The sequence below is a fragment of the Copadichromis virginalis genome, linkage group LG9, assembly GCF_057382275.1.
Source record: "Copadichromis virginalis isolate Kocher_CV1m ecotype Utaka linkage group LG9, C_Virginalis_male_GT1.1, whole genome shotgun sequence".
Classification (NCBI taxonomy): Eukaryota; Metazoa; Chordata; class Actinopteri; order Cichliformes; family Cichlidae; genus Copadichromis; species Copadichromis virginalis.
In genome coordinates, this window is record NC_140626.1 from 5,160,127 (window position 1) to 5,172,443 (window position 12,317).

General features: G+C 42.0%; 1 long non-coding RNA gene across 1 annotated transcript; it reads right to left on the reverse strand.

Moving 5' to 3' along the window:
* Positions 1-10,315: 10,315 nt before the first annotated feature.
* LOC146701159 (uncharacterized) lies at positions 10,316-10,943 on the reverse strand. The gene is made up of 3 exons (XR_014922354.1): positions 10,779-10,943; positions 10,560-10,704; positions 10,316-10,477 (listed from the first exon to the last, which is right to left on the reverse strand). It is a non-coding gene; the product is annotated as an uncharacterized LOC146701159 (long non-coding RNA).
* Between the last annotated feature and the right edge of the window lie 1,374 nt (positions 10,944-12,317).

A 12,317-nucleotide genomic window follows, 5' to 3' on the forward strand; every position in this document is an offset into this window, starting at 1 on the left:
TGAGGATTGTTTTAACTGAAACAGTGTTCATACATAGGAGGTCAGAGACCGTTTGACAAGTGGGAGGTGAAATTTAAATTGCATGTCTTTTGTCCTGTCTTCTTTCTCTCTCCCCAACTGGTCATGGCAGATGGCCCCGCCCCTCCCTGAGGCTGGTTCTGTCGGAGGTTTCTTCCTGTTAAAAGGGAGTTTTTCCTTCCCACTGTCGCCAAAGTGTTTACTCATAGGGGGTCATATGATTGTTGGGTTTTTCTCTGTATGTATTATTGTAGGGTGTACCTTACAATATAAAGTGCCTTGAGGCGACTGTTGCTGTGATTTGGTGCTGTATAAATAAAACTGAATTGAATTGAAAGACAAGATACATATACGCTGGGAGGTCTAACGCACACAGCTGCAACTAATTAGGAAGTAAAGCAAATAAAGCCTCAGCTTCTAGGACCTGAAGAAGCTTCTTAGATGAGAGGTGAAACATCTTAACAAAACATAAAGAAGTCCAGTCGCTTTCTTTCAAAGCTCCTTAGACTACAATGACCTGGATGACTAAGAACCTACAGAGACACAGGAAAATAATACTACACTAAAAAGAAAAAGTACTAAAGGACTCGCACAACCCAAAAATCAATAATGAATCTACCAAAACAAACCATATTGTCACTGACTCATGGACCCTAATAGCTGTCCATCATCAGGAAAAGCAAAATAACTGATTTTCTTCTGATGTGTTACACTGTGCTAGATTGATGACAAAAATGTTTTCTTTCTATTCTTGCTTAGGATGAGTGCTACATCTCTGAAGTGACAACTTCAGTCTGTTTCCTCCATCTAGAAGTCAGTGAGTTTTTCGACCAAGCGCTAGACGGTTTCATATTTTGCTCTACAATATAAATATGTTGGCTATTAAGCAGCTGTTCCCATAGATGTTGTTTACTGACATGTGGATAAATGAGACTACAGAAGTTGCCAGAGACATTCATCATCTCCCCTCAAAGCAAACAAAAGAAGTTTAGTTGTTGTGTCAACGTGATCATACAACTGTGGCTTAGTTTGTTAATAGCCTAACGGTTGCATTTTACTTTACAAAATGACAAAAATAAGAACACCTCAAACACATTTGCTACAAACTACATTATAGTTTGTAACAAACTAATGTTACATACAAGAAAACTGCTTATAAATGAAATAGGTTGAAAGGGGGAAAAAACTTGACTTTAATAGAAGATTCTCTTTAGTGTTGCCTCACTGCTTATCTCCCCAGATGTGATACAAAATTAAATAACAGGACTCTCCTGGCACACGCTCTAGCACTACAAAGTCAGCTTTTACCACAATCTTTATGCTCAGCATTATAATTCTTGGTCTTTATTTAAGATTTATGTGTACATGTTTTTTTTTTTTGTTGTCTCCATTGTTATTAATGTTTAGTGAGGAGGAAGCAGTGAAGACATTCTCTGTAACTCAGTGCAGAGAAACTATGACCCCAGCTCTGCATCATTTAATGCATTGTTGGAGTAACACTGCTGAGCCAGCTGAGCTGAATGAACACATCTGTGTTATATAAACAATGGTGTGTGGATACAAGCAGTCTAAAAATTTGTTCTATTATTATGAATGTAAAAGTAACCAGTTTCTTACAAAAAAGAGCCAAGTTCACTGGAAACAGTTCAAACCTGAGCTTAAATGGTGACCATAGTCACGATCAACTCACCCGTTGGTTAAGGAGGTTCCTTTTTTGTTGCAGTTGTTGTTGTTACCATCTCAGTGCTTTTAAAGCAGATGTCTACATAGTAGCAATTTATCAATCACCGTGTAGGCCTTCCATAAAGCAAAGCTTGCTTTACCCTCCTTTTTGGTGAATGGGCACCATAATTTACAAAATAGGTGTTGTGTTGTATTGGATAAGACTTGAAACTAGAGACTATAAACTCATCAGGAAAGTGTTTACTGAGGTCATAGAGCAAGGAGTAGGCACATAGACTGCTACACAGCTGGATGCTAAGTACAGGACCCCCCACCCACACTCCCTGCAGGCCAGTAGAACGAATCCAGAATTAATGCAGGCTGTGCTTTTCAAAGCTACAACCATCTTTTATTCAGTATTTTAACATATGGGAATAAGAACATGCTGGCAAAGCATACAGTGCATTGTATTTTATTACTGTTTTTGGCTTTTATCCACAACCACTAGAGTCATCTGTTTAAAGTCAATATAGACACATATGCCACAAATATTAATACAGTGAATGCAGACATACATCACAAAAAGAAAAGGGAATAAAGACCAGGAGAGAATGACGCTGAAGAATTTACAGAAAAATAAAACCGAGGCCACAGTGCCTGCCGACTGTATTCTCTGTATGTCTGAGCCACACTATAGAATGGAGGTAACTATTTCCATTGCCTTTTCTCCTTAGGATATACACTGAGACTTTCCATTTGCAGCTAATCGTTTTGATTCAAACATGAATGAATAGTACGAAAACCCGATCAGCAAGAATTGATCATATATGAGGCAAGAGTGCAGGAAAGAGATGAAAGTGGCAAGTAATACTCCAACTAAACAGTGCTGTCATTATTGATTAGCCCACAGCTTTCTTACCAGTCTTTAATCTGTAGCATTATACAAATAATGCTACAGATTAAAGAATGCCGGTAGTAAGATCTCCTAGAGACGGAATTAATGTCTAAATATTATGCACATAGTGTTTGTGATCAATTTTAGAAGCTATGATAATGATGGAGGTGTCAGGCGCGGAGCTCTGAATGGAAGCAGTGTGTTTATTTACAGTGAAACAAGGGTTGACAATAGTTCAAATGTGCAAATAGTGGTTAGTCATGTCCTCCTTCCCATGCTCAGACTGTGCGTGGTAGTGAGTATCTGTTCCTCCTCCAAGTGTCTTCTCATGCTCGTGAATCTCCTCTGTCCCAATTCCTAGTCGCACACAGACAGCAAACGGTAAATCACTTGATAGAGCTGACAACACTTTGCAACGCGAATGGCTTGTAAACACTACCAGGCTTAGTCCCAATACTCCAGCGCTGTCTGTCGCTCAGCCACACCATTAAATTGTCCAGCCTAAGATGGCGGATGATTGGCAGCAGAAGATGGCGGATGATTGGCAGCAGCTGGTGATGAATTGGTCTTAGGTGAGGCAGCTCAGAGCAGGAGAGGGGATTCTGGGAAGATGGCGGAATGAGCGGTTCAACTTGAGTGGGCTCCGAGGCTTATCCTAAAAAGAACCTCTTTTATGTCTAGACCACAGTCAAGTAAACCGGAATTAGAGGCAGACTAGTTATACTTGATCTCTAGAACTCAAAAACCTCCTCCCTGTGTTTCTCTCCGTCATTCTCGGCCACCTTCTCCGAAGCGTCGAAATGGCCAACATTAACAAAGATCATGGCTACCACCTAGCGGCTCTTCGCCAGGCGTGCGACGAAGAAGATATTGAATGGATGGAGCAGCAGCACGACTTATCACAAGACAGACCGCAAGTTGATCGTCACCACACACCGGCTAAAAGTCCAAATCCTAAAAAAAACGAAGGCTAACGAATCGCAGAAGCAAAACAAAGTTTCAAACACAGTTCTCCTCAATGCTATCCAAAAACTGGTATGTAAATTCGACACCCAAATGAACATTTAAAGAGTTATAAATTCTAACTGCAAGAAAACACAGACGCTGTAAGAAAAGTAAAGGAGTCCGTCGATGATAATATGGAAGCTGTTAAATCTGTGGTGGAAGATGTGAAACGTATTAAAATGCAGATGGCTACGCTGAAAAAAGAGAACGAGGCTCTACGAGAAATGTGTCTGGAGCACGCAAGATATAAGCGGAGATGGTCTTTGCTGCTAACTGGCGTTTCCAAAAAGGAGGGGGAGAACACAAGAGAAGAAATAATCAGAATTCTGACCAAGACAGTTCCTGCGAATGCCGAGCAGCTATGCAACACCGTGGATATAGTGCATTGGCTGGGTCAGAAGGGACGAGTCGGCGACAAACCTAGGCTGATCGTCACAAAGTTTCCCATGAGAACTGTTTGAGACCTAATGTGGAAGATGTCCAAGGAGGTGACGTTCTGCAAGGAGATGACGATTTGGTTTAGAGAAGACTGCAAGGAAGACAGAGAAGCCCGCAAACGTCTGTGGCCGAGGGTGGAGGAGGCAAGAAGCAGATGGCTCAAAGCTTTCCTGACTATAATGACTATAATGAAATGATTTAAAGGCTTCTCTCTGCATTTTCGTGTGCTTACAAAGAGAAAAACAAAGACAATATTTTTAGATGTCATGGTGAAATTATTGGAACATTAACCGTTTCTCTAAGAGATGCATGTTGGTACTGACAAAATGCCTCTGACAAACAAAACAAATCCTCCCCATAATATCAAAATATACTGAGTGATATAGAAAAATATCAAAACATTATCAGAGTAAAAACAAAAAATATTCCACTGTAAGAAAGTGATTGGATTGATGGGCAAACTTGTTGCCCAGTCCAGGCTGATTCATTCACTGCTTACTTAAGTAGCCTAGCTCGTATCGCTGCAATACGTGGAGCCAACATCTGTGTTGCAGACAGCTGCTTGTATGAAGACATACATGTTGTGGAGCGTTTGATTATAAACATTTCCAAATATAAAGTGAGCCTTGAAAAGCTCATCAAAAAGCTCCAAGTAAACTGGTTGACTTGCCTGCTTGTCTAGAACTCCTCTTTGTTCCAACAGGTAGATAGGGTTGCATAGTGGAGCTGATGGCATGTTCCTGGATGCTTGTTCCACTCTGAGTATGAAAAAAATGAAAATATGTTGAATTACAAAATTTCTATTCAAACGCAATTGGTACAGGCTTTCCCCATCAAAGTTCAAATCTATATTTTAACCAACATCCCCCGCCCCAAACAAAAGAATACATGGCAACAACAGCAATAAAATGGGTGTCGCATATTAAAAAAAAACAAAAACAAAAAAAACAATGCAACTAAAAGAATGCCATTACTTTAAAGCCACTGTGCTTTACAGGTAGGAGTGAGTTTAAAAAATTGATTTCTCCAATTCAAATCAATTTTAGTTTGAATAAAGCAATATCGATTAATTAAATCCTGAATCGATCTTTAAATGTAAATGCATTTGAAAGAAACCCCAGAATCTCAGGTTAAATCTTATGGAACTATTTCAACAACCGCCAAACAGCTAAAAGTGCAAATGAGAGCATGTAAACAGATTCCGCACAAAGGCAAGGCAAGTTTATTTATATAGCACAATTCAACAACAAGGTGATTCAAAGTGCTTTACAGAGACATTAAAAAACAAAAACAATAAAAAGCATGATTTGTTGTTGATGAATTGCTTTTGTTTAGCTGGAGAAAATTGTGGCACAACCAGTCATTAATTTCCTCACTGCATTTACCAAGAGCCTGTACAGGGCCTTGGTCTCCTGGTGACATTGTGATATATATCTGTGTGTCATCTGCATAGCTGTGATAGTTTATTTTGTTGTTCTTTATAATCTGTGCCAGTGGGAGCATGTAAATGTTAAACAGAAGGGGTCCCAAGATGGAACCTTGGGGAACTCCACATGTGATACTTGTCTGCTCAGATGTGAAGTTACCTATTGTTACACCCCGGCCTAGGCAACCGGCATGCAACACAGGAAAAATAAAAATAAGGGGAAAAAAAACAAAACAACCACTACGGTTTTCCAAAAAACATATCCCAAAACGAAAGTATCGACAGCTATTTACATCAAAACAACAAACTATTTACAACCGGGGGGGGGGGGGGGGGGAGATCGCGACCATGACAAACTGAAACACAAGGCTTAAATACATAGAGGGAGCAATCAGGGAATGGACCACAGGAGGGAAACACAGCTGGGGCAAATCAGAACTGACGAGACAAGGAAGCGTAAACTGAACACACTGAGATAAGACAGACTTTCAAAGTAAAGCAGGAAACACATACCGTATTTTCACGACCATAAGGCGCATTTAAAAGTCTTAGATTTTCTTCAAAAAGTACGGCGCGCCCTATAGCGCAGTGCGCCCTGTGTGTTGTAAGGAGGACGTAGTAGAGAATACCATGAGAACGCTAAAGGGTGAAGTGTGGGCGTTGATCGTATATACCGGACAATCGCACATACCTGTCTAAAAGGACAGGTATGTGCATTATGTGGAACATCGTTGTTTTAACAACCCTGAAAATGGCAAAGAGACACGCTTATGAAGCACAGTTTAAACTGAAGGCCATCAGCTATGCGGAGGAACATGGAAATCGAGCAGCGGCGAGAGAATTTAAGATTAACAAATCGATGGTTCGCAAATGGAGGAAGCTAGAAAACAAACTCCGGCAGGTCAAGAAAACGCAGCTGAGTTTCCGCGGACGCGGGCGAGGTGGCCCGAGTTGGAGGAAAGACTCGAGCGGTGGATCATCGAGCAAAGAACGAGCGGGAGAAGCGTTTCGATGGTCACCATTCGGCTAAAAGCAGTTTCACTAGCTGAAGAGATGAACATTGAACATTTCCAAGGAGGTCCGTCTTGGTGCTTTCGTTTTATGAAACGGTGCCATTTTTCCATCCGGACCAGCACTACGGTAGCGCAGCAACTTCCAGCGGATTATAAGGAAAAGCTGGCCATCTTCCGCTCCTACTGCAGCAAACACATCGGTGACAAAAACATCCAGCCCAGCCACATCACAAACATGGACGAGGTCCCGCTCACTTTTGACATCCCGGTGAGTCACACTGTGGAGAAGAAGGGGACCAGCACGGTAGCGATACGCACAACGGGGTATGAAAAGTCTTCTTTTACTGTTGTGCTTGGCTGCCATGCTAATGGACAGAAACTGCCGCCTATGGTGATTTTTAAGCAAAAGACTTTGCCTAAAGAGAAGTTTCCAGCAGGAATCATCATTAAGGGACATGAAAAGGGCTGGATGGATGAGGAAATGATGAAAGAGTGGCTGAGGGAGGTGTATGTAAGGAGACCAGGTGGTTTTTTCCACGCATCACCATCGCTCTTAATCTGTGACTCTATGCGTGCCCATCTCACAGCCGATGTGAAAAAACTAGTGAAACAAATGAACTGTGAGCTTGCTGTCATTCCGGGAGGCCTGACAAAGGAACTCCAACCGCTGGACATCGGTGTGAACCGCCCGTTCAAAGTAAGGCTGCGAGCGGCCTGGGAGCGATGGATGACCGATGGAGACCACAGTTTCACCAAGAGTGGAAGGCAGCGCCGGGCGAGTTACGCCACAATTTGCCAATGGATTGTAGATGCTTGGGCTAACATGTCTGCTGGCACTGTTGTTCGAGCTTTCGCAAAAGCTGGCATCATTTCCGAGGAGCCGCACGGCACGGAAAGTGACTCTGACAGTGAAGACAGTGAACTTGGCATGTTTGATGGAGATTTAGCGCAGCTGTTCAATTCAGACACAGAGGATGAGGACTTCGATGGGTTTGATTGATGATAAAAACGTGAGTACCAAACTTTGTTTTGCTCCTGCTTTATTTTTAAACACACACACTTGTATGCTTGTGTGTTGTTGATGATGACGATTACCGGCAATAGAAATGTGAGTAAGGTACCGAACTAAGGTTTGCTCCCGCTTTATTTTTAAATACGCATACGGTACTTGTATGTGCCCTATAATCCAGTGCGCCTTATGTGTGTGGTAAATACAGTAATGGCACACATAACTGAGACTGCGCCTTTTAGTACAGTGCGTCTTATGGTCGTGAATATACGGTAACAGTCACGCCTAAAACAAAACACTGACAACACCGAATCGTAACACTATTGATACAAAGTATTTCCTGTTTTCTAAGTATGTTTTGAACCAGTTTAGTACAGTTCCTGGAAGACCTGCCCAGTTCTCCAGTCGTTTGAGTAATATGTTGTGGTCGACTGTATCAAATGCTGCACTGAGATCCAGTAAAACTAAGACTGACATTTTTCCACTGTCTGTATTCAGACATATGTCATTAAACACTTTGGTCAGAGCGGTTTCAGTGCTGTGGTTCTGTCTAAAACCTGACTGGAAGGCATCGTAGCAATTATTCTGTTTTAAGAAGTAACTGAGCTGTTGAGAAACTGCTTTTTCAATGATCTTACTTAAAAATGGGAGATTTGAGATCGGCCTGTAGTTGTTCATTTGTGTCTTGTCAAGATTGTCCTTTTTCAGTATAGGTTTTATTACAGCAGTTTTTAGTGGTTCTGGAAACACACCTGACATTAAAGAAAAGTTGACGATCTGTAACAGGTCTGACTCTAAAGTCTTTGAGACCTTTTTGAAAAAACTTGTTGGCAGGACATCTAAACAGCAGGAGGAGGAGTTCAGTTGACCTACCAGGTCTTTGCTGTTAATAGGGTGAAACTGTTTCATGGTGTTTAAACAGTTTTTCGGTGGACACAGTACATATCCTGAATCTGCTGTTGATGTACCAAGTGCTTGTCTTTTGGATTTTTTCTGTGAAGAATTTGGCAAAGTCATTGCAGGCCATGGTCGAATGAAGTTCAGCTGCCACTGACACAGGAGGGTTTGTTAGCCTGTCAACTGTAGAAAATAAGACCCGAGCATTATGGCTGTTTTTAGTGATGATGTCAGAGAAGTAGGACCTCCTTGCATTCCTCAGTTGTAAATTATAATTGTGAAGTTTCTCTTTATAGATGTCATAATGAACCTGGAGGTTTGTTTTTCTCCATCTGCACTCAGCTTTCCTACACTCTCTTTTTTCATTTTTCACCAGTGTGGAGTTTCTCCATGGAGACTTTTTCCTTCCAGAGATAACCTTCACCTTAATGGGAGCAATAGTGTCCATTACATTTAACATGTTAGCATTGAAGCTATTGACGAGCTCATTGACTGACCCTCTGGACAGATCAGGTGTTAATGGGAAGACCTGGTTAAAGATCTCAATACTGTGTTCAGTTATACACCGTTTTGTTATCACTGCTGTTGACGTATTTGTGTGGGCTGAGATTTTACTTTCAAAGAAAACACAGTAATGATCAGACAGGCCCACATCAGACACAGTAACCTCTGAAATGCTCAGGCCTTTGGAGATCAGTAGGTCAAGAGTGTGTCCTCTATTATGTGTGGCCTCTGTTACATGCTGAGTCAGCCCAAAGTTGCCCAGAGTGTCACTCAGGTCTTTAGTCCCTTTGTCCTGAGGGTTGTCCACATGGATGTTAAAATCCCCAACAATAATTACACAGTCGAAATCAACACAGATCACAGACAGCAGTTCACTGAGGTCATTAAAAAAGTCTGTGCAGTATTTGGGAGGCCTGTAAACATTAAGAAACACAACTTTGGATGGGGCCTTCAGCTGTAAAGCCACATATTCAAAAGACTGAAAACTTCCAGGAGATAGCTGCTTACATTGAAATGATTCATTAAATAAGACAGCGACCCCTCCTCCTCTCCTGCTCACCCTGACCTCACTGATAAAACTGTAGTTAGGAGGGGTCGTCTCGATGAGAACAGCTCCACTGTTACTTTGGTCCAACCAAGTTTCAGTTAAAAACATAAAATCAAGGCTGTGCTCAGTGATTAAATCATTAATTAAAAATGTTTTCCCAGCTAAAGATCTAACGTTTAACAAAGCCAACTTAAGTGTTTTAGAGGTATTACTTGTCCCCTCGTGTTTGGGAGCAGTCTGTGACACACAAGGTATGTTTACTATGTTTAAAGATCTTTTAGAGTGCAGCTCTCTGTGTTTTGACCAGGCCACATGTCTCCTTCTGTCACCTGAAAGTACAGAAATTTTAAAACCTTCTAGTAAACAGGGTCCCAGCTTCTCCTGGGAAAAGTCACCACTGCCATAATCCTCGCAGCCCGGACCCTCCACACATCACACATCAGACTGCGGAGACAGGGCATGAAGGTGGTAAGGAGGAACTAAGGGGGGGGGGAACTGCTTTCAGTCAATTGCAGAGTGTCACCAAAAGATTGGTGATTTCTTTCTTCAGAAAAACTTTAATTTGGATAGTTAGCTATACAAGTACCTAAGTGCTCGCTGAAAATACATCATTTGATTGTTGCGATTTTCTTAGTATTATTCCAAGGTGACAGTGTAAAGTGTGTTTGTACTATATGAATAAAATTGAACTAGATCAAATTTCACATTCTTTTGATAGCTTTCATTCTTAAATATTTTCACCTGTTAACCTGCAACTGAGTATAAAACAGAAAGATAAAAGTGTACAGTCTGTGTGATCATTCACACATTTTGCACTGCAGATCACCAAAACTATTCCCAGTAAACATTACTTCATTCATCAGTTTAATCTAGTCTAATAAACAGATACTGTCATGCGCCGTGGTGCGCGGGCACGAAAGGATCCAGGCGCAGACTCCGAGCTAACAAAAAGACACTTTATTAAAACAACGAAAGGCGACCCGGGGAAAGTAGAGAGCAAAACAGAAACTAAAAATCCGGGGAAACAATGACACGAGGAAGCCGGGATCGGGACGGCGGGGGGCTGCAATAGAAAGGGGAGATGATTACTAGGGAGCCAGGAAGCGGGGAGAACATATCAGGACTGAGTTAGAGTAGGGGCTTACGATAGAACGGAACCGTGGGAGCTCGGGAGGGAAGTGTGGCAGTCCGTGGGGGCAGGAAGTCCGTGGAATGGCGAGTGGGCCAGGTGAGCACCGCGAGGTCCAGTTGAGCCGGAGGACAGGCAGGTAGCAGACGCCGAGTAGAAACCTGGACAGAAGTAGGCAGGTTAAACAAAGTTCCAAGCAGAAGAGAATGCACACTTTTCGTGGAAGTCTGGTTACCACTGTGGGGATGACTACGGACTGGCGTGGAGCATCCGTCAGCGCCGGATTAAGTGGATCTCCGTGTAATCACCGGGATGGAGAGCAGGTGTGCTGGTGATGGCCCAGCCCGGGGGTGTGGCTACCCGAGCATCACGCATTCCACAGACACAGGACCACGGACCATGACAGATACAGTTTAAAAGAAGTTAAATGAGTTTTTTTTGGCATACAAACTTTGTGAAAGATCCAAAACTAGATGTGGGGGTTACATCTCAGATAGGTAGAACTTTGTTGTTTGCTGGGTTGTTACTTGTTTAGACTTCTGTTTGAATTATCATCATGACCTACATGTTTTCTGTTAGGTTACAGCATATTATTTTGATTTATCATTTACATTTCTTTAAACTGATAATGATAAGTATCAGCTATCATTTTTCTATATTTTGAGCAGGAGAGTTTTTACTTGTGTGCCAGTACAGAATGTCTTGCGTGCTCAATCATCCAGGAAAGTAAATCTCCAAAAAGTTGATTCTGTTCATCTGGGCGTAGCGTTTTGTGGGAGAAACGTCACTTGGATGAGTGACGAAACGTTTATCCCACAAAACGCTACATCCATCACCTAGTTGGTTGGTCAGTGTCTGCTAATAGACGTGCATTAGTTTATGTTAGCTAACTAGTGACAAATCCAATAACTTAATGGAAAACAGGGACACTAAAAATAAGAAACAGTCCAGGGTGCATAGCTGGACAGGCTGGTATGCCCGATGTTGATTTTTAGTTTTTATGGGCCGATGTTTTTTTTTTTCCATAACGGTATAAACAGTGAAAGGTGGTGGATTGGCCAGATGCTGGGAGATGTGTAAAAATAACTCAGTTGTTTGGTGGTGGCTATTGCGGAGCTTCCACAGATTCAGTAACATTAGCAAGTGGTGAAGGCCAGCAGGTGCAACACGCTGGCAGGTGGATGATGGAAAGGCAGGAGGAGCAGAGACCCGAGGCGGTGAACTGAACTTCAGGTAAGTTATGACCTGCAGTCTATCTGGATCAGATATAAACCAAGTTTAGGTGGAGTTTATTTTCGTTATGCTGACTTTTTACAGTCAGTTACAATAACTCGTACTGCGTACTAGCTAGCATGATGGAGTTTATATACTGCTGGGCGGGTGCTATGATGTTAATGATGTTGAACTTGTTTTATCTTATTTTATTTGTGAGGTTAGTTATTAGAGTTTCCAGCCATCCTGTAAAAATAATAATGGATTGGATTTATATAGCGCTTTTCAAGGCACCCAAAGCGCTTTACAATACCACTATTCATTCACTCTCACATTCATACACTGGTGGAGGCAAGCTACAGTTGTCTGAATACCAGACGGAATCGTCTGGTATTCAGAGAAAATATTGCGCGTTTGGTATTGAAGTGAAAAGGAACACAGTTTGTCCCAGATTTCAGCTACAATGAAAAAGACACAAAGCTGGAGTTATTCTGTGTCTTTGCTGCACAGCTGCCTCTTCTTCTCTCATTCTTCCCCCTCCCTCTCCTTTTCTTTCTTATTC